The 21,086-nt window shown below is 39.8% G+C and overlaps 1 pseudogene; it reads right to left on the reverse strand.

Moving 5' to 3' along the window:
• The window catches only part of LOC109389028 (proteasome subunit beta type-2 pseudogene), a 19,741-nt pseudogene extending 10,732 nt beyond the window's left edge, over positions 1–9,009 (reverse strand).
• Between the last annotated feature and the right edge of the window lie 12,077 nt (positions 9,010–21,086).

The raw sequence follows: 21,086 nt of genomic DNA on the forward strand, positions 1-21,086 counted from the left end.
TTCCTTCCTTCCTTCCTTCCTTCCTTCCTTCCTTCCTTCCTTCCTTCCTTCCTTCCTTCCTTCTTTCCTTTACAAATGCCTGGAATTCTCATACTGACACAGAAGACCAAATTTTTCTTTTTGATTAAGCTGTTGATGAGACAAGATACAAAAGTCTGTTTATACCTTTATTTTGCAACTGCTCTTATGACATATTAAATGTTTCTATTTAGGTGATCCAGAAAACAAAAACAAATTATCTTATAATTTTATATCAGATTAAACAAATAACTGGTTCTGCTACTGTTACATGAAATGATGAAGTCTTTTCACTTAACTCCTCAGTAAAAAGAAGCAGCCTTTAATTGGGATTAAAAAAAAAAAGCGTGTTATCTTGGGTCAGAAAAAACAATGGCAGGCCATGGGGAAGAAAATCACAAAAGGGGATGATGAGATAGAAAAGAGAGTCATATCAGCACCCTCTTCCCACTTTCTCCCCACATGTCCCTCACTGCTAGGATGCTTTTGGAGATGAAAAGAAGCGCTATTAAGAATTATGCTGGTATGCTTGTATACTGGACAGTCTCTCCCTAGCAAACTTGGAATCACGGTCTTCTTGCTTATCACAACAGACACAAACAATTAGGAATTGGCTTCTGTAAGGTATATTTTAAAACTGTTGAAAAATTTTAGAATTCCTTTTCCACTCTCTCATACTTGAACTTTGACTCTTTGTATTAGCAAAATGACATGCAAGTTTAGTTGCTTTATTGTTCAAAGATTGTAAGGATAGAAATGCTTTCAAAATATGTTCGAGTGATATTCTCATTAATCCTGTGTTTAGCTCTTTTATAAGTCTTAGTACTACAGATAAGTGGTTGAGAAAAGCAAATCTTGCCAAAGATGCAAATAAAGGAGAACAATTACAATAATAGGTTAGTTTTACTTAAAAAATGTGTTCTATTTCTTAAGGAAGTAAAAAAGACATTTAATTAAAATTTTTCTGTAAGAATTAATATGAATATAAAATTTGAAATCATTTAATATCTTTTTCCAGTTTTTCTTTAGTTTTCCATAGCTTGTACTCTGTTTTTTGTTTTGTTAATTTTATTTGTTTGTGCAACGTCAGTTGTTACTGGTTAATTATTGGCTAATTTTTTAAACAAAATGAAAATGATTGGTATTTTAAAGATTAAAAAACATATTTTCCCCTTTTTAAGTGGAAGATGTGCTGAGACTCCAAGAGATGACAAAAGCATCCAAGAAAATAATTTATAGTGGTTTTTAAATAAAGAAAAACACAATGTGTTTTAATGCCCAGAAAAGATAGCTGATGTAATTATATAAGTACTCCTTGCCATCTTTTTAGGAATTTAGGGAGGCCAGAACTGGTAGATGGTTATTTAGTACCTTTTTGATATTGAAAGAAGAGAGAAAGCAGCTGATAAAGTTTAAAGAATATACCTCGTTGGATTCTTTTTTTTTTCTTCAGGCTTTTAGATGGTTTGAATTTTCTTATTTATGCAAAATTATGTATTTGAAAAAAATTGGTACTCTACTTGTGAGCAAACTATTCAGTTGATTCTTATTATTTCTGGCAGTTATTTCTATAAAGTCACCATGAATACTGAATTCATGAATACTGGAGCTCTGCTCCTAGGGAAAATGCACGGTTAGTGTCCTGTGGAACCTCTGGTCACAACATTCCCAGCAACTGATCAATACATAACCTTGTTTGTAAACTGTGTTTCTGCTTAAACACACCTTATTTAATGTACATTATTGATTCTTTAACATTGAACTCATGGCCAACAGCACTGTAACTCATGCCTGAATGAAGCTCCTCTAGCACACGTATTTTCTCTGGAAGGCACATTACGGACTTCTAGTGCTTGGGAACACTAGACAGCACTATAGCACTGTGTTTAGGGATCACGTTAAACAGCAAAATCAACACCCCCCCCATCTCTCCCCCCACCTCCGCTGTGCCAAGAAGAAGAGCACAAAAATGAGAAAATTGTGGTACTAGATAGATCACGAAGCAGACACACGTTTAAAGTATGAAAGCTGAAATAAGAAGGCAGAGTGTCTTTTTGTTTGACCTCAGTGGGAATGTGCACATAGTGTGACTCAGAGTTTTCCAATCTGTGCATGCCTACAGATGACCATGGAAGCCCTGTGCCTATGGATTTTGGGCTTACAAAAATATTTTAGTGAGGAGGCAAATTTGTAAATATGGAATCCATGAATAATGAGAATGGGCACTATCATATCTGTACCATATCTACTGGTAGCTATGATGTTACCTGGCATATAGTAGGAGCTCAATTAATTAGTATGTTAAATAAATGGAAAGAGTGTCGCTTAATTTTTAAATGGATTCTAATTGTATTGTCTTATTCTGTTTTATGCTCTTATGAAGTTTGTGGTATACTAAGTTTGTAAAGGAAAACATTTTAGAAGAATATAATTACCTCTTTGGTTAGGCTCAAAATATTTCCCCCTTGGAACTTGGAAGATATTGCTCCCTTGTTTCTGGCATCTAAAACTAATGACAATTCTGAGGCCAATCTAAATCTCAGTCCTTTATAATGTATTTGTTAATTCCCTCCCTTGACCCTCCCCTTGCTGAAATTGGAAGCTTTTAGGATTTTTTTCTTTTCCTTGGAATACTGAAAATTCATATGTATTTCAACCTTTTGAATTGGAACATTTATATCTATTTTTCTTTAGTTCTGGGAAATTTTATTTTATTTCATTGGTTATGTCTTCTTTATTTTCTCTGCTATTATTTACAGAAATCCTATTAAATGAATTCTAAACTTCTGAATCTAGTCGACATATTTCTTGAAGTTTGTTTTATACATTCGCTCCTTGTCTTTTCTTACTGTGTTCTGGAAGCGTAAGTTGGCTTAAATTTCTAACTCACATGTTTGTCTTCAGTCTTGTCCATCATGCTCCTCAGTCCATGTGAGTTTTTTAAAAATTACATATATAAAAATATATATTATACATCTATATATTGCATATATATATACACACATATATGTATATATATATATATATATATGAACTCATTTTGAGCTAATTTTTACATATCACATGAGAGGTAGGGTACAACCTCATGTTTTTGCATGTTCCAACACCATTTGTGAAAATGGTTACTCTTTCCCCACTGAATTGTATTGACATCCTTGTTGAAAATTAGTTGACCATAAATGTGAAGGTTTCTTTCTGGACTCCCAATTCTATTCCATTGGTCTATCTGTCAGTACCACACTGTCTTGACTACTGTAGTTTGTATTAAGTTTTAAAATCAAGGTTTCCAACTGGGCTGGCCGAGTGGCATGTTGGTTAAGAGCTGCCTTGGAACGCCAGCTCTGAGCAGCAGGACTCAGGTTTGGATCCCTCATTAGGGCCAGTGATGCTGCGCCCTCTACAGCTAAGATGGTGAGCAACAGCTTGACCTGGAGCTGGGCTGCCATGAGTCGCCGGAGGCGGCGTAGGCTGCAGTGAAGCTGCAGTGGGCTGCTGTAAGCTACCATGAGTGGCTGGCAGCTGACATGAGCAGCCAGCAGCCATTGTGAGCAGCCGTCCAGTGGCCAGCGAGTGACTGCCTCACCCAGGAAGAGTGCAATGATAATACCAACATGGGCCAGTGAAGCAACATCCTCCACAACTAGACTGAAGAACAAAAGGACAGCAACTTGTCTGTTTCCCTTCCCCGATTCCCCAACGCTGTTCCCCTCCCCTCCCCCAATTCCCCAATAAAATCTTAAAAAAGAAAAAAAAAAGAATGTTTCCAACTTTGTTTTCTTTTCAGGATGACTTGGCTTTTCTGGGTCTCTTGCATTTCCACAGAAGTTTTAGAATCAACTTGTCAATTTCTGCAAAAACTGCAGCTGGGACTATATTGAATCTGTAGATCAATGTGAGGAATATTGCAATGGTAACAATACTAAGACTTCTAAATCCATGAACATGAGATGTCTTTCTTAAATAAAATCTAATTTGTTTAGATTTTCTTTAAGTGCTTTCAACAATGTTTTGCAGCTTTCAATGTATAAATCTTACACTTCTTTCGTGAATGAATTGAGAAGCCATTAGGCAGTTTCGGGCAGAGGAGTTAGGTGATATGATTTATGTTTTAAAAGGATTCATGTGATTTATGTTTACTGAACAGGTTTGGCGTGGAAGGCCACAAGTTTAGTTTTATCCATCTTAAGTTTGAAATGCTTGACATCTCAAGTAGAAATATTGAACAGGCAATTGGATATAGAGTCTGGAGTCCAAGGGAGAGGTCTGAGCTAGAGATATAAATTTGGAAATTGTCAGCACATAGATGGTATTTAAAGTAATAATTTTGTATGAAAGCCCTAGGGGAAGAATGAAGATGGGGGAAAAGTCCAGAGATTGAAACGAGGGGCTCCAACACATTAAAAGAAACCAGCAAAGGAGACTGAGAAGGAGCATCCGAGAGGTAGGGAGATGACCAGGACAGTGGGGTGATCTAGCAGCTCAGAGAAACAAGTGCTGAAAGGAGCAGAGAATAGTTCACTGTGGAAAATGATCCAGAACTGGTGTGTGTGGAAGGGAGAGGAGAGGGAGAACTATTTGGGGATTTGTCCCTTAGTTTCACTTAAGAACGTTTTCCTTCTCCCCAACTCCTCCGTAAGTTCAGCCATGCGGTGATGTAAGGTGACGGGCTGGGTTGGGCGCCATGGTTGACTTGCTTTTGGTATGTGTAATCCCCCTGTCCCTCTTCTGCCCTGATTACTGATGATCCTGGCGAGGAACGTTTCCATGGGGATGTGTGCATTTGCTATGTCTGGCTTGTAGACAAGTAAATACAAATGCTGCTTTATCAATTTACAGTACAATTGCTCCACGGCCAAAAGCAGAGTTGGAAGTCTGCCTCCAACTGTCTTCAGGATAGAGGCCAAACTCCTTAGCATGCCATATCAGCCTTCATCAGATGGCTTTATTTCTTGCCATCCTCCCACTTCTCCACCTCCTCTACCTTCCCTCACTTCTGCTGTGCCGATCATATAACCCCTCTGCTTCATCCACACTGAGATTCTCGCTCTCCTCTAGGCACACTTTGCCCTCTGTGCCTCTGCCCTTTCCACATGCTCTCCCTTATGTTTTCAGTGTCCTTTCCTGCTTTTGTGTTCAGCTAGGCACTGCTGGTCCTCGGAAGCACTGCTCATGTGGGATTTCCACTGTGAGGCCTTCTTGGTCCTTATTCCTTTCTCTGCTTCCTCCTCTCCTACTGAATTCCCACATTGTATTGAAATTGTGTGTATGTCTGATATTCCCACTGGATTTTATGGTCTTCAAAGTCAAGATCTTACTTTTCTCAGTATTCCCTCTTCTGTTTGGCGCATATTAGGCACTTCATGATAATAACAGCTAGCGTATAATATGCTTGTCTTTGTGCTAAGTGCTTTTGCACATATTTTCTCATTTTCTCCTCAAAACCACTCTCTGAGGTAAGGTTTTCTATTTTCCCACGCTATAGATGAAGAAACTGAGGTTCACAGTGGTTATAAACTTGCCGAAGGTTACACAACCTAGATTTCAAATCCAGTTGATTGCAGACTCTGAGTATTTAACTTCTGTTCTCTACACTTAAATAAAGGAGAAAGAAGGTTTAGGAGAAGTTCTGTTTTGGGGGCCCAAACTTCCATATTTCATCTTTTGTTAATTTCTAAGCTAATGTACTTTGCATTTACCCGTTTCAAAAGGATTATATGGCATCCTTTCTCCTTTCACATGTATTACAATAGTCCTGTTTTTTTTATCCAGGAAATGTTCAATAGAGATTTGTGCACTGGGCATGCTCAGACAGACAATGAGAGCCAGGCCTGAGTCCAGGCGAAGGCTCTGTGTAGTCAGAAGTGGTGAGGCAGGAGAGAAGGGCAATGTGAAGGAGCAGACCTCCCACACGACAGCTCCTGGAGGAACCCATCTCATTGTGGTCTCTTGTGAATGGTACACTCAGGGCAGATGGCTGGAAGAGACGGGTGAGTGATGGTCATTGTATGTGTCAACTTGACTAGGCTATACCCTACAGTTACTCAATGAAATGCTCATTTGCAGATAGTTTGTGGATCTGATTAATGTCAACAATCAGATGACTCCAAGTAAGGGGCGATTATCCTGAAAAATCTGGTGGGCTTGATCCAATCAGCTGAAAGATCTTAAGAACAGAAATGAGGTTTTCGTGAGGAAGAAGAAGTTCAACCTCTGATCAGCAGACTCTTCTCAGGCAGGAGAGAGTTCTTCACCTGCCTTTCCCGACAGCCTACCTCAAGGATTTCAGACTTCCCAGCCAGTATCTACAATTGTGTAAGCCAATTCCTAGCAGTAAATCTCTCTTTCTTCTTCCCTGTCATCTCCATCTCCATCTCCATCTCCATCTCCATCCCCATCCCCATCCCCATCTCCCCATCTCCCCATCTCCCCATCTCCCCATTTCCCCATCTCCCCATCTCCCCATCCATCATCCCATCATCCCATCATCTCTCCATCATCTCCCCATCTCCCCATCTCTCCATCTCTCTCTCTATCTCTTTATATATATTCTACTGATTCTGTTTCTCTGGTGGAACCCTGACTGAGGCAATGAATAAGTTAAAAGGTGTCTTTAAGAGAAGTCCAAGGAAAAAGATGGCTGAGTAAGGAAAGAGAAGACTGTGATACTGTTATAATAGGCAGCACGAAGAAGAACCAAGGAGTGGAATTGGAGAATTAACTGTCATCCTTTAAGACTCTGCTTAGGTGCTTCCTCCTCCACACTGCCTTCCTTTGCCTGCTAGCCTGGGCAGTTGTTTTTATTCTGTCTTGCCATTGTCAAAATTATGGTAATTGCATGCTAATTTGTTTGTGATCCCTCGCTCTCCTTCGCTATCCCCTGGTATGTGAGTTTTGAGACCTCAGGATATAATTTTCCTCTTTATCTCTAGCACTTAGATCAGGGATTGACTCATAATGGGAGTTGAATAAACATTTTTCCATAAGTGAATGAGAGTTCACAACTTTAGGTGCTCAGAGATGTCCAGCCCAGGCCAGCCCGCAGACCAAGGAGGGCTTTCAGGAGGAAGCAGCCTCTGAGAACCTTCAGAAGGGAAGCTGCAGCCAGTTGTTCTGACTCTCTTTCCATCCATCCATTTATTGATGCCTTCAGGAGCACAGTTTGCTGAGTCCCCTTCTCTGCAAGGTTGTCTCACCAATATACTTCCGGTGCTTCTAGAAAATGGCAGTCAGTGCTTCCTACTTGATACTGTTTCATTGAAAGACCCACTGGCCACTTTACACACACTGGCAACTCTCACAGGGTATCTTGGTGTCTTGAGAGGCTTGTGGATATTTCCATCCTCACCAGAGACTTTCCATGGGCTCCTTTCATCCTTCTTTTTGTTGGCACCAGAGTTTGAACTATTTCTGGAGGGCAGAGATGTGCTGCGTGGGTGTCCTTCCTTTGCAATGTGAGATGCAAGGACACTTCTTCCCTGCAAGAAAGAGAGAGGAGATGCTCTGATGAGGCCCAGGACTTTCCCCTCTGACAGTAGGGAAGGGTAGCTCACTTCCTGGGAACTACATTGAAAGGAGGAAGTGAAATCCCTTCTTCCTTCCTTCTCTTAGAGATGTGCATCTTTTGAACGTATTTTGTTGTGTCTGCTTCTCATCTCTTCTTCATTGGAAGCAAAAGAAGACAGAAACTTCATGCTTATTTATTGAATGAAGAAATTGTTGAAAGAACTGAAATTGATAGTAAAAATGACATTGGAGAAATGGAATGGGGCAGGAAATAATAAGATATGAGTATAGTGCATCAAAAGCAAGGAAGTGTTAAAAAAAAACTAACTAAAATACAAACCTACATTGATGTGCGTATGTCAAAGGGGCAGAGGAGTCAACTGAAAGAGTTGCCAATAGCCAAAGCTGGAACAACTTGCACACACACAAAATTAAATAGTATCTGATTATAACCCAGAGAATAAAATAAATATCCATGAGTCCACACTGATATGATAAATGATTGAATAAATAAATAAATGGGGGAGAAGAGCCAAATCTCCCATGCAGAAGAAGTTGAAATAACAGGTGTAGCTGCTCCGCTCGAAAGGGGGGTAGCATGGCTCCTCGCTCCTTAAGTGTGGGCTGCACACAGTGGCTTCCTTACAAAATGCAGACAGTACAGAAGGGGAAAATAAGGTCATTTTATAGTGGACAAAGCTGACAAGCACTGCTTCAGCCAGGTGATCAAGGTCAACATCAACAATAACTAGTCGTGTTGATCGTGTGTACCCTTGGAATGATGTGGTAGCGGTGACCCTTTACACCTGTGACCTTCCTCCCCAAACGCATAACCCCAGCCTAAACATGAGGAAAACGTCAGACAGGTTCAAATAGAGGGACAACCCACAAGTTACCTGACCAGTGCTTCTCAAAAACGTCAGGTCATTAGAAACAAGGCGAGCCTGAGCGACTGTCACAGCCAAGAAGAGCTTAAAGGGACATGACGACTAGATATTAATGAATATGGTATCCTGGATGGGGTCCTGTAACAGGGAAAAGGACGTTATGTAAAAACTAAGGAATATGAATAAACTATGGGCTTTATTAAATAATAATGTATCCATATTGGTTCACTGTAACACATACACCATACTACTGTAAGATGTTAATATACTAATGTATGCTGTGTGGGGGAGGGCCTATGGGAACGCGGTACTATTTGCTCAATTTCTCTGTAAATCTAAAACTGTTTTAAGAGTCTATTAAAAAACTGAGGGGACAAAGAGGAATAAAAGGCGTAAGGACCTGCTATGACTGTATAGGTGTATAGAATTAATGTGCGCACATACACGTGCACATACACGCACAGTTCAGCACCTTACTACAATCTGCTGAAATGAAAGCTAAGATATTGCATAGTAGTGATGTGTCACCTGCCTCTTAACTCACACATCTTCCTGGTAAGTCTTCGGCCACTGGAGCTTGGTTATGGATGCTCATGGCCATGATTTCTTAGAGAGAGAGGAAGAGGGAGAGGAAAGGAGGCGCTGGGTGCTGTGCCTACTTGCAATGCTTTCTCATCTTTTTGAAACCTACCTATTGTTTGAGGTTCTATTTATTGTGGTTAAAATAATATGAAGAAAGAGTGAAGGAGAGAGTGAGTAGCTCACAGGCTGAATGTTTAGGCTGTCCTGACCCCCACTCTTGGAATTCACCACTGTCTGGGATGAAAAGGAGAAAAGGTGCTCTGTTGAGGGAGAATGCCATTTCATATGGAGTTTAGTACATCATCTTGACATATCCTATGCAGTATGGTCTGGCAATGGTTCCAAACCCTCAAGAATAGTAAATTGAATTACTGAAAAGGACAAAATTTGACAAAATATTCAATAAAGAAGGAAAAACTATATGGGGACTTCCTGGGACTTTAGGTTCAGGGTCAGCTGTCCTTAAATTGAGAATTAAGAGGACCTGAAGGGTTGTTGCAGAATATACCAGAAAACAAGTAAGTAGTTTATATTGACACATATTTTCTAGTCCAAAGTCAGGACACAGAGTTGGCAAGTATGAGGGAGTTTATAGGGACAAAAAGATGAACACTTTCAACTGAAGCTGCTTTTGGGGAATCGGTCACAAAGTCAATAATAAGTGAAGAAGTTGGGAGAAGGCAAAGATAGATAAATAGAAGTTGGATAAGCTGTTGAGCCTACCAGTCCTGCTTATGTTTTGTGATGATGTGCATAATTGCTAAACCAATATTGATTCTTCCTTTTTCTTTTCAAACTAATTGAACCCCTATTTTATTTAAATATGCCTAGCTACAAAAGGCATTTCCCAGCCTCCCTTTTAGCTGTGAGTAGCCATATGCCACAGTTCTGGACAATGAGGTACAAGCAGAAGTTCCTGAGAGGAGCTGCTAAGAAAACTCTTTGAAAGGAACAGAATTAGCTGCCCTTTGTCTTTTCCCTCTTTTCAACTAGAACATGGATTCAGCATTTGATATGAAGGAATAGTGTTGCCACAAGGAGACAGCATGAGAATGGAAGACACCTGCAAAGGGAGAATGATGGAGTGGAAAATTCGAAAGAACCTGCCTCCTTGAGGTCTTCTGGGTGTCGCCATACCATTATTGGGCTGCCGAACTCTGGACTTATTTTGCATCAGAAAAATAAAACCCCTGAATTTTCTAGGTTATTACTTTTATGGTTTCTGTTATTTCCAGCTGACACCAACTTTAACAGCTAGACTTCTTAATTAGAGCATTTGTTGAATACTACCAAATTCTTTTAAACAATGACCGAGAGCAAGGACAAGAACTAACAGGATCTCTGCTATACTCCATTAAGAATATAAATCTTTGTATGGTGTCAGATGGGTACTAGACTTAATGGAGTGATCACTTCTTAAGTTATATAAATGTCTAATCACTACATTGTACACCTGAAAGTAATATAATATTGTATACCACTGTAATTGATAAATTAAAAAAATTTAAAAAGAATATAAATCTTTGGAATATAAATCTTCCCGAGTAGACCTCAAATGAAGTTGGTGCTGACATTTTAGTTTCTTTCTTAACTGAAAATGATAGCTCTGCGGTTAAGAGGTGGTGTGGTGAAATGAACTCTGAGGACTTAGGTTTGACAACTATTTAGTTCCCATCAGCCTGTGTAATCTTTGGAAAGTCTCTTAATCTTTCTGTACTTCTGTTTATTCATACATAAAATGGGGTTAACAATACCTATCTTACAGGATTATTATGAAAATGAAATGAGACATGCTATATACAAAATTTAGCATGGTTCCTGTCATGTTGTAAATATTCAGTAGTAAATGGTGATTATTATTTCAAATAAATTTTTAAGAGCTTGCAAAAGAGTATACAATATAAAGGATTATTCTTCTGATTATAACTGTTCCAGTTAATAAGTTGCCTTTCAGCTCCAAACCCTCCTTTCTGGATCTAGCTCTGCAGTGTTGGGGCTGGGACTCTGCAAATCCTATTCGGCGTTGCAGCCATCCCATCCGTCTTCCATGAGGGAGCAGTAGAGGGAGACTGCAAGGCTGGAGGAGGAACCAGGGCGTGCTCCTTCCAGTCCGCTTCCTGTGACCATCAGACCGGCTTCCTGTCCCCGTGAGCGGCACTCTAGCAATGCTTATCCACACCTCTAGGGCCGTCTCTTCCCTTAGTCAGAACTGGATCAAAGTTGCAGGTTCTGTGACACCTTCAAATTTTGTGCTCTGCTTCAGAGTCACCGGCACTAGCCACACTGTGTTTCATTAATGTAGTTATTTATTTTTCACAGTTCAACAGATTTATTGTTTTTTGAAAGGAATGCATTTTGAGGAGAAAAAACATGGGCAGAGAGGGATGGACTAGAAAAATGCAATGCAGCTGTTTTGCTAATTGTTTTATAAACACAACAAATTAGTGTAGGGAATGCCCTGTAATGAAACAACGCAATAAAGGTTCAAAGGTCGAGGTATTTTTTTTTGTTTTTTTAATCCCTTAGGAAAGGCTGAAGATGTCAGGGTTTGGTGCTTGTAATTTAGGCCACAAGTCCTGGTTCTTGGATGGATCACTCGGTGTGTGGCACAGTTCATACTTTCAACCGGATTTGAACAGAAGCATGGTCACTTGGCCTACGTAGAATTAGATAGTGTTTGGTTTCATGTGTCGCGTAACTACCTAAGTTCCTCAATATGGGCCGCAATGTCCTCTGTTCTGTTTCTCCAATGCCTGAGGAGCACACTCCATCGGAGTCCTGTTGCATCTCCTCTAACATATCTGCATTATTGATGATGACCTTTCGGTTGCACGGGATACCTTGGAGCAGGGGCTGGCCGACTCCGAAGGTCTGGCAGAGGGGCTGCCCCACACCTCCTTTTTAGAAGTGTCTCCTTGTTAGGGTCTCAGGCCCAAGGACCTCCTTTCCCCTCACCAACACCAGCTGAGTCGCATTCCCTCCTTAGATCTGTTTCAGCTCTGCAGGGCTCCTCCTCCAAGCTTCTAAGTTTTGATTAATTTCAGCTTCTTCTCTTTGTTCCTACGTCCTAGGATTGCTAGCTGTTTCCTGCAGTTGCTATCTCTGTGCTAGAGCCAGCTCATACTGGCTTTTGAGAGACAATGGTTAAATTTTTAGAAGTTTTGCAAGTCAATTGTTAAATGATTGGTAGCTAGAAATCTGCCATGGTGGGAATATATACATCATGGAAATTGGCAAATGCTGTAAATCAGGTTTCTCCAACCACAGAGCTGGTTGAAACACTTGGCAGCCCACCATTGCCTGGAGCTCTCTTTTTACTCCTTCAGTTACCTAGTTCACAACTTTATATCTAGTTAAGAATAGTTTATATTCATTTCTCTCTGTTCACTAACTAGTGTGGTTTCTGTATCCTGAATGGAGCCTGAATGATACATAACCTTGTAGAGCTGTGCCTCTATCAACCCCAGTTGTTCTCCAGGAAAGCTGGTAAGTGTGTATAGTTTTGTTTTGTTTTGACAAATATCTTTTGTAAAAAGTGACTGGCACTTAGAATTTTATAAGTATTCAATTAATATTACTTGTGTGATAACATTAATTAACATCAACAACGTGAGTAGATGTTGGTTCAGTCTCCAGTAGTCCTGTGGAAAGCTACCTTGCCTGTTTTAGGATATAGTTTGTAATTCTTTTCTCTGTATAGAAGGGAATGAGATATGAAAGCCACTAAACACATATTTGCTGAGCAAGGAGGGCATGTTTCTTGAAAAAGAAAACAAACAAATCAAATCATTTTTAAAACATATTAGGGTGCACGGAATCATAGGAATATTATTATAAATCTTTTGTAAAAGAAATATCCATTCTCTATTCTGGCACTGGTATAGATATGGTTTCACATGTCAGATTTTTAAAAAGCAAGGTATACTTGCTATCTCTGATTCCTTAAGATACATAGTCTGGCTCTTGATAACTGTATGCTTTCTGTTATGGCTTTTGATCTCCATTTTAACTGCATAATTTTGCTTATTAGACTTGGAGAAACCTTTCATTGGCTCTCCAAAGCTTTGATCTTGTTCAACATGTCTATGAGGCTCCACAAGGTTATATTCTGGGAAAAGATGCCAACATTCTAACATGATTATCAAAATAACTTGTAAGAAAAAGCAAACTTTTCACACAACTGCTATATTTAAAGATGCCTTCCTTCCAATAACATTCATTAAGCGACCATCTGTTTGCCTTTGATTATCATCTGGACCACTAATAAACGAGTTTAATCTGAGCAGTGTTATTTGCACGCTACTTCTAAATTTAGTGCTTTTCAAAGAAGTCAGCAAGGCTGGCCTCCAGGAAATATTGGCTTTGATGTAACATCTGGTTTTCAGGGAGTTTCTGTGTAGTGCCCAACTGGGGGGTGGACCAAAGGGCAAGGGGAAATCAAGTGACTTGCCCAAAGTCATGTAATTAGTTAATGACTTAACCTGGATTACCTGCGGTTTCTGTCTGTGGCTAAAAGTCCCAGCCTGCGTATTTATATTTCTATACGTTGTATAGATATGTACTGTATATGTAAACATATCCACCCCCCACCAAATATTCACAATTAGATAAATGTGTGGCTCTGTAAGGCTAATTATATATTTATTTGCATCTTTCTTTTTGGTGTTTTCTCCTCATATTTTGAGAAGAAAAGAAATTTCCCTGCATTATCATCCCCTTCATAAAAAAAATATTTGAAATAACTAAACTGTAATTGCCTGCAAAAACCTCTCTTCAAGGGAGCTGATCTTATTCATTGTGAGAGAAATGGAAGCTTAAAGTGAACGGACAACTTCGTTGATTTGAGGGCAGCTGGGAGGCATCATCAATATTCAACCTTTTTCTTTTTCAATTGTTTTCTCCATTTTCCCCTCTTTTTCCTTCCTTGGGCTGGATAGCACAGAGCTTTTAACACCTGAAATGCATGATTATAAAGACATTTCAAGGTTATGATGATATTATAAAAGCAATTTTTTTTGGTTACTTTATGAGTCAATAAATTTTATAACCGATATGTGATTTTAATATACTTGTACTAATTATAAGACTGTATTCAATATAATTAGTGCTTTTAGCTCTAAAGGTATTTTCATAATTATAGTTTAATTTAATCTTCTCAGTTTTTTTATTATAAAATAGTTTGCATATTACATATGCTTAGAATTGTTTTTCCATTACCTAAAGGACCACTCCAACTTTTGTACAGCCAAGCATATTTTATAAGCTAAGAAAATTAAAATTCTAATCTGACAAATTGGGGTTTAAGTCTCTGCTCTCTATTGGCTGTGTGACCTTGGGCAAATCATTATGACTTTCTAACCTTCAGTGTCCTCATCTGTGAAATACCTGTCGCATAGTATTGAGAGAATGAAATGAGATTATATGTAAAGCTGTTAGCACAGTGCTCTGATACACATTAAAAGGTCAGGAAATAGTCTCAATTTTTTTTTCATTTTTTTGGTATTTTTTATAAGTACATTAGAGTCCTGTGCCGGTTCCTGCTTGACTTCTAGAGATTTTATGAGAATCACAGGCACACAGTGGGATGAGAGGGATCTTGGAAATCTTATAAGCCTTAATTAGAAAATTAAATGGAATGGTGTGCTAGGGACTTTTGTATTTGGCCGGACAAGGTCTATTCCCTTTGCTTTGGGTGATGCCACCCTGATTCACTTTAAGGGAGTTCCTTTTGGTCTTTTCTGTACAGTCTTGGGAATACTATCAGAAAAGGGACCTGCCTTCTCTTAGCCAGGGGCTGGCATGAGACCCACAGCAATCCTCACACCATTCTCATTGTGCCACCTCTCCTGGGACTTTGTATCCTGGTGAAATAACATCAGGGCAGGAAAATGGCTGAAGTCACTTGGAGCCTTGAAGCGACTACCCATCAAAAAATGTGGTGCAGAGTGTCTAAGAGCAGAGACTCAGGAGCCACAGCCTGGGTTCACACCCCTTCCTAGCTAAAAGTCCATAATTGGGCAAGTTATTTAACCTCACTATGCCTCAGCTCTCCTATCTCTAAAATGGAGTCATCAAGAGTGCCTCACTCACAGGGTTACGTGGGAATTAAATAAGTTAGACTACGTAAGAGTTTAGGATGTGCCTGGTACATAGTAAATACAGTATACTATATAACTGCAGCTTCTAATACTTGTGCTACTGTTACTCTGTTCTTGCTGTGATACTCTCAGGCCTACCTTAGTTCTTGTCCCTTCCTGATCCTGGTTCTCCAGCCTTCCCTTTGATTCTGAGAGCTACCTAAGATAGCTAGAGTTGGTTCCTGTTGCTTGCCACCCCATTATCTTAAGCAATAAGAAGCTATGACATCCCAGCCCCTCTTTTTATAGATATTTTTTATATAGATTAGAAAACTGGGTGAAATCTCTTGGCTGAGATCACTTAGCATGTGGGTGGTGCTACCGGGATTAGTGCCTGACTATCCTGCCCCATTACCCATGGACTTTCTCTACTGGACCAGGGTTGTGCTTGCTTTGTCCTCACTTTGCTAACAACGCCGTTCCCAGCTCCTTGTTACTAAGCCTTGCCTAACTTCTTTTGCACGTGATTTTTGCATTCAGTCTTCACTTCTGTTGTTTAATTGCCCCCACCCACTCCCCACCCCCACCATTTTACAGACCAAGACAGTTATAGCTTAGGTCTCACTACTATTTAGGGACTCAGTTAGGACAGGTGCTTGGCCCTTGCCCCATATGCTTTCCCACTAGTCATACTCCTATCTTTCTATTTTGAAAAATTTTATTAAGTGATTCATTCACTTTTTAGTTGCTTTAGTCATATATTCATTCAACCAGTAAATACTTATTGAGCATCTGTAATGTTCTAGGAACTATTCTAGATGCTGGGGACATGGCAATAAATAAGGCAATGTCCTTTACCACAAGGAGCTTACACCCCCAGTGGATTTACAGACAGATAAAGGACATAGTTGTACGTTACACAGTGATGAAAACTATCCAGGGTAAGGGGATGGAGATGGAGGGTTCCTATATCATGTAGGATATTGAGGAGGCAACATTTGAGCAGAGAATTGAATGACATGAGGACGGGAACCCTGTGAATATATGTGGAGGAGCTGTCGCTGAGATGTGCATATGCTTGGAACGTTTGAAAAATAACAGAGGCCTGTGTGGCTAAAGCCAGTGTGCAAGGGGAAGAGTAGTGAGATCTGAGGGGTGGGAGGAGCAGGCTCTGCAGGGCTTTGAATTCATAAAAGACTCTGGACTTCTTTCTAAATGTGTTGAGAACAGTGATGTCCTAGAGTCTATTTCCACTGCTACCCATTTTCACTGCTCTTTTAATCTCTTCCCATCCCTGTGTTTGGTGATTTCACGCAGGTTGTTAGACCTTGCCCCATACCACTGGGTGGAGAGCTCTTGGAGGGTTAAGAGAAGGAGAGCAACACAATCACACTTAACTTTTAGAAGGATCATTCTGGCTGCTCTGTGAACATCTTGTAGGAGACCAAGCGTGAGAGCAGGAAGACCAGTTAGGAGTTTGTTGCAATAGCCCTGGGAGCGTGGATGCTCCCAGTTTGGGAGCAGTGGTAGGATATGCATGAACTAGTGGATGTATTTTGGAGATACAGTGACAGTATATGCTGCTGAATTAAATGAAGCGTTTGAAGAAAGAGAGGAGTCAAGGGTAACTCCAAATTTGGGTTCTGAGCACTTGGGTCAAAGGAGGTGCGGGTGACTGAGATGGGGAATACTGGGAAGTGGCGGATCGGAGTGGGAACTGATAGTCACAGGTCGTAGTTTGGATTTCTGTTTGAAGAGTAGGAAAACACTGAGGAATAAAGAAGAATCATGTTGGGGAAGAGTAACTATTGTTAAAAGGCCATACCAAGAGGAGGGTAGAACTAGGAAGTTGTCAGTTTGGCCAGCTTATAGTTGGGAACGAAGACTTGGAATTGAAACCCTGGAGGGCAGGTATAGCCTATTAGATGAAGAGTTGATCCCTTTTTTCTTAAAGTATAAATAGGTTTCTACCTAACATTAAATATATACCTCTTGCATAATAAACACCTTAAACCAACATGCGCAGAAAATAAAAACATGTCGTTAATTATGACCTTTCTAAGCTTCAGCAGGATTCTCTCCGATGCCTAAAGAAATTGCTGATTATGGTAAGGTTTCTACTGGACAATTCACTCTGACTCTTTTAGGCCACCACATTACGCTGGTGAAAATGTGGATTCATGGTGAAGAGAAAAGGTTGTGGAGCTCAAATGCCTGACTTTAACTCTCAGCTCTGTCTATTTCCAGCTGTGTGACTGGGGGTGAATTCACGGAGCAGTCTCTTTCCGCCACTTGCAGGTCTCACAGCAGAGGGGAAATGCACAGCTAACTGTGTGTTAATTCTTAAAGCTTTTTTCCAGAAGTGAGTCAAGTGACCTTTGTTCACATTTCATTAGCCAAAGGCAGTTATATGGTCAGGCCTGGCATCGACAGGGTAGGAATATTTAATCTTCTCACAGAGAAGGGCAACACAAGTCACAAGACCAAGCCCGATTACAGTCTCCACCAGGAAGTCACAGTAAACATTTTGAGCAATAATACAGACTACTTGAGAGTAATATAGATACAGGGTAATACATGGACCTCGTCTTTAGTAGCTAATGACATGTGATCTTAAAGCTCTGGTTCCATGTTTATTATTACCGACAGCATCAAGATTCTCTTAAAAATTGAAAAATTCTCATTGACACCTACAAGGAACAGACCAGAGAACTGTAGTCCTGGCAGCTAAATAGAAGAGAATGGCTTCCCAATCTTAGAATTTTAGATTGTGTTAGAATAGTACATTTCTTTCGGGGGGCCTGAGTTTCTGTGGTCTGGTGTCTGGATTTTAGAATTGCTAGCTACTGCTTGGGTTTCTTCCCTGGCTGCCCCACAGGCATTGTGCAAAAACTCTGCCACTCATCCTAACCCCTGGGTCTCATCATTTTTCTGTGAAACAAGGTAGACCAGTTGTCATCCACTTGACTCGCAGTCATGTTGTGAGGATTAATGAGTTAAAGTTTGTAAAATGTCTCCAGCTCTGAAAGGTGATAAATAGAAAGCATTATTATTGGTATTTTCCCATCTTTGTTTAGGCTTGTAATGCCTTCCTAGTTACCTTTCAGATTTTGACATAAGCCAGCTACTGTGATGAATTTTACTTGTTTTATCCCTCTTCTGTTTGACATTTTTCTACCCTCATCTCATCACAATGACTTACTTTAAAGAAGGAATGTCAACCTTAACCTTTCATGTCCCCATATGTTGAGACTTTTTGCCTGTTTTATTGTTTTTTTTTGTATATTTTATTCTACCATTTACAAGAATGTGCTCTCAGACCGATGCTGTTAGCTAAGTAACACAGAGGCATAAAGGGTAAACTGTAGTCACATGTTATTCTGTGTAGTGCCTAGTAAGTTTATAGGGTGGTTCAATGATTAACCAACATTATTCTCAAACAAAGGCTTCCAGTGAGCTCTCGATCAGAAAGTCTCATTACTAATTTAAAATAGAGTTCAAAACAAATGTTTATTATTAATATATTCAATGCATTAACATATAGATACTCTCCACTCTTGGGTTTCACCAGATCGCATGTATACAGAGAGATGAGAGCTGAGAAAGGAATATTCTACATAGAAGTTGTCATTTCAGGAATGTCATTTAAGTGAGCACTGTTGTGTCCACTGTGATTTTGCCTTTGGGAGTGCAGAAATAAACTATAATGCTTCACCAGCCAGGCAAATTTGGTTTTTCTCAAGGACATGCAAAGAGATGACTTCCTTTTTCACATTTTCATTCATTGCCATTGTAAGAGCAGAACTTTCTGTAGATTCACATTTCAAGATCCTTTGAAACTTGCCTCTGCTGACTTGCATTAGACCCTCCTGACTCCAATCATGAATTACTTGGCTTTTTTTTTTTTTTGCACTAATGGAGGGATGGTGGTATGGTAGGTAATACCATTACAGAGCTAGTTTATGTGAAGTTTGAGAGTTACATGTAGAATATGAATCAGAAAATTAGGGCTCAAGGTTTGGTCCATTCCTATATCCCATAAGCAAACATTTATAAAGTGCTTATTAGGAGTCAGACGTTATGCTTGGTGCTGGGTGCATCTTCCCCCTTGACCGGGGTTCTCCTTTTGGCAAATCACTTGAGCTTTCAAACATCAATTTTCCTATGTGTAAAATAGGAATACTACACTTTATCTTGCTATAAGGACTCATCTTAATTTCCTTTTGGTGGCAAGTTACAATGTCCCCTATTCCTGTGCCTTTAACCCAGCCATTCACTAACTCAGTGTTGATAGGAATGATCTCTCAAAATTAAATCCTTGGCATCTTTTGCTTCTTACACAAGAACTTAAACTAATTTTCTGCATTTACTGAGCTCCTGATCTTTTTATATCTTTTACTGTTGTTGGTTATATGCAATCCTTGGCCCAGCTGCAAGCTTTGGCCTCAGTGTGTTGATACTTGGCTTTGTTTCTCTATCACTTCTGAGAACCCTGGTGTCCTACAGAGCTCGACCAAGCCTTGTCTGGTCCTGACATCTAATCTTGCAAGTGACTTGCTGGACTGATGACTTGATTAGGCTTGCTCTGGTCAGCATGAAGGGGAATTTTCACACATCTGGTCTCAGCCTCATGAACAGGGGTCCAGCAAGTGTTCGTGTAGCCATCAAGGCTCCATTTGGGTGGGGTCCAGGCAGCACCCCAGGTCTAGTGAAAGAACTTGGTCCTACTCAGGACCTGTGGCAGAACCAGTCATATGGTTACTCCCCAAAATGCTAAGAGAATGCCATGGCTTGGTGGGCTTATGAGAGCAAGGGCTTATTTTAGCACACTGGATATTAAACTCATTGGACTAATCTATTGTTGCTGTGTTAGTTGTTGGGCCTTAAAGGGGATGGATCAGAAACCAAGTGGCTATGGTCACATTTGAAGTGTTAGGGTTCACTGCAGAGAAAGACCAGGAAAGGCAGATGTAACATTTTGTAAACTCTAAAGAACCACACAAATGTGGCTATCATGATTTTCAACACTGTGTGGCACATGGCAGGTACTCAGTAGGTATTTGTTGAATAATATCCATTACTTTTATTGGTTAGTTTTTTAATTGGTTTATTGGTTAGTTGTTTGTTTATTAGAAAAGATTCTTGTGTCTGTTATACATTTTTATCTTATTTTAAAGGCTGGAAGTGTTAAGGTGCCTGGTACTGGCGGTGTGGGAAATAGTACCATGAAAGAGCAAGTTTATATGAAGGCTCCTTCCTGTATCCAGTTAACAGACACTTTTAAAGTGCCTGGGAGCTGTGGCACTACCTACCACACATTCCTGTTTATCTGTGCAACACTATCTGTCTAGTCTCCAGTGAGTCCTTGATTCCTAACAGTTCATTCAGTATGTGGTGATAGGGTACGGGAGTGGGAGAAGCCAGGGATTCATTCCTTTTATCAGTCATCTTTATATGGTACAAATAATAGACTGGCCATGGGTTAGGCCTTCCTGGAAGGGAGTAATTTAATATGTTAATTTCTACCGCACAAACATTTTTTGAGAGTTAGAAATTAGATGCACGATTGTAACTGTTTCCTTAGGCAAACTGCTTTCATTTTTTTTTGTTTTGAAGACTTGTTTAAAAGCTGAACAATATTAGTGACAATGAGTATCATGAATCATTACTCAGATTTGATTAAGCAAGCATTCTAAATTGCTCAATGCATTATTCTATTTACGCTTCTAAAATTCTCTGTGATTGATCTTGGGCAAGTTACCTACCCTAGTAGTTTCTTTACCTGTGCAATATAAATGACCTCAGTTACCTTTCAGGATTGAAATGAGGACTAAATGAAACTATGCATTAAAAAAAATTTTTTTTTTCTAAGTGCCTCCTCTGTGGGAGGCACTGAGTCAGCCCCTAAGGGTGCAGCCATGAAGCAAATCTGACATTGTCCCTGCCTTCATGGAGATTACAGTCTAGGGAAGGGAAACAGATATTTAATAATAGGGATTCCTATTTAATTAAGATTGTG

This window comes from Hipposideros armiger, unplaced genomic scaffold (genome assembly GCF_001890085.2).
Source record: "Hipposideros armiger isolate ML-2016 unplaced genomic scaffold, ASM189008v1 scaffold_217, whole genome shotgun sequence".
In the NCBI taxonomy this organism is placed as follows: domain Eukaryota; kingdom Metazoa; phylum Chordata; class Mammalia; order Chiroptera; family Hipposideridae; genus Hipposideros; species Hipposideros armiger.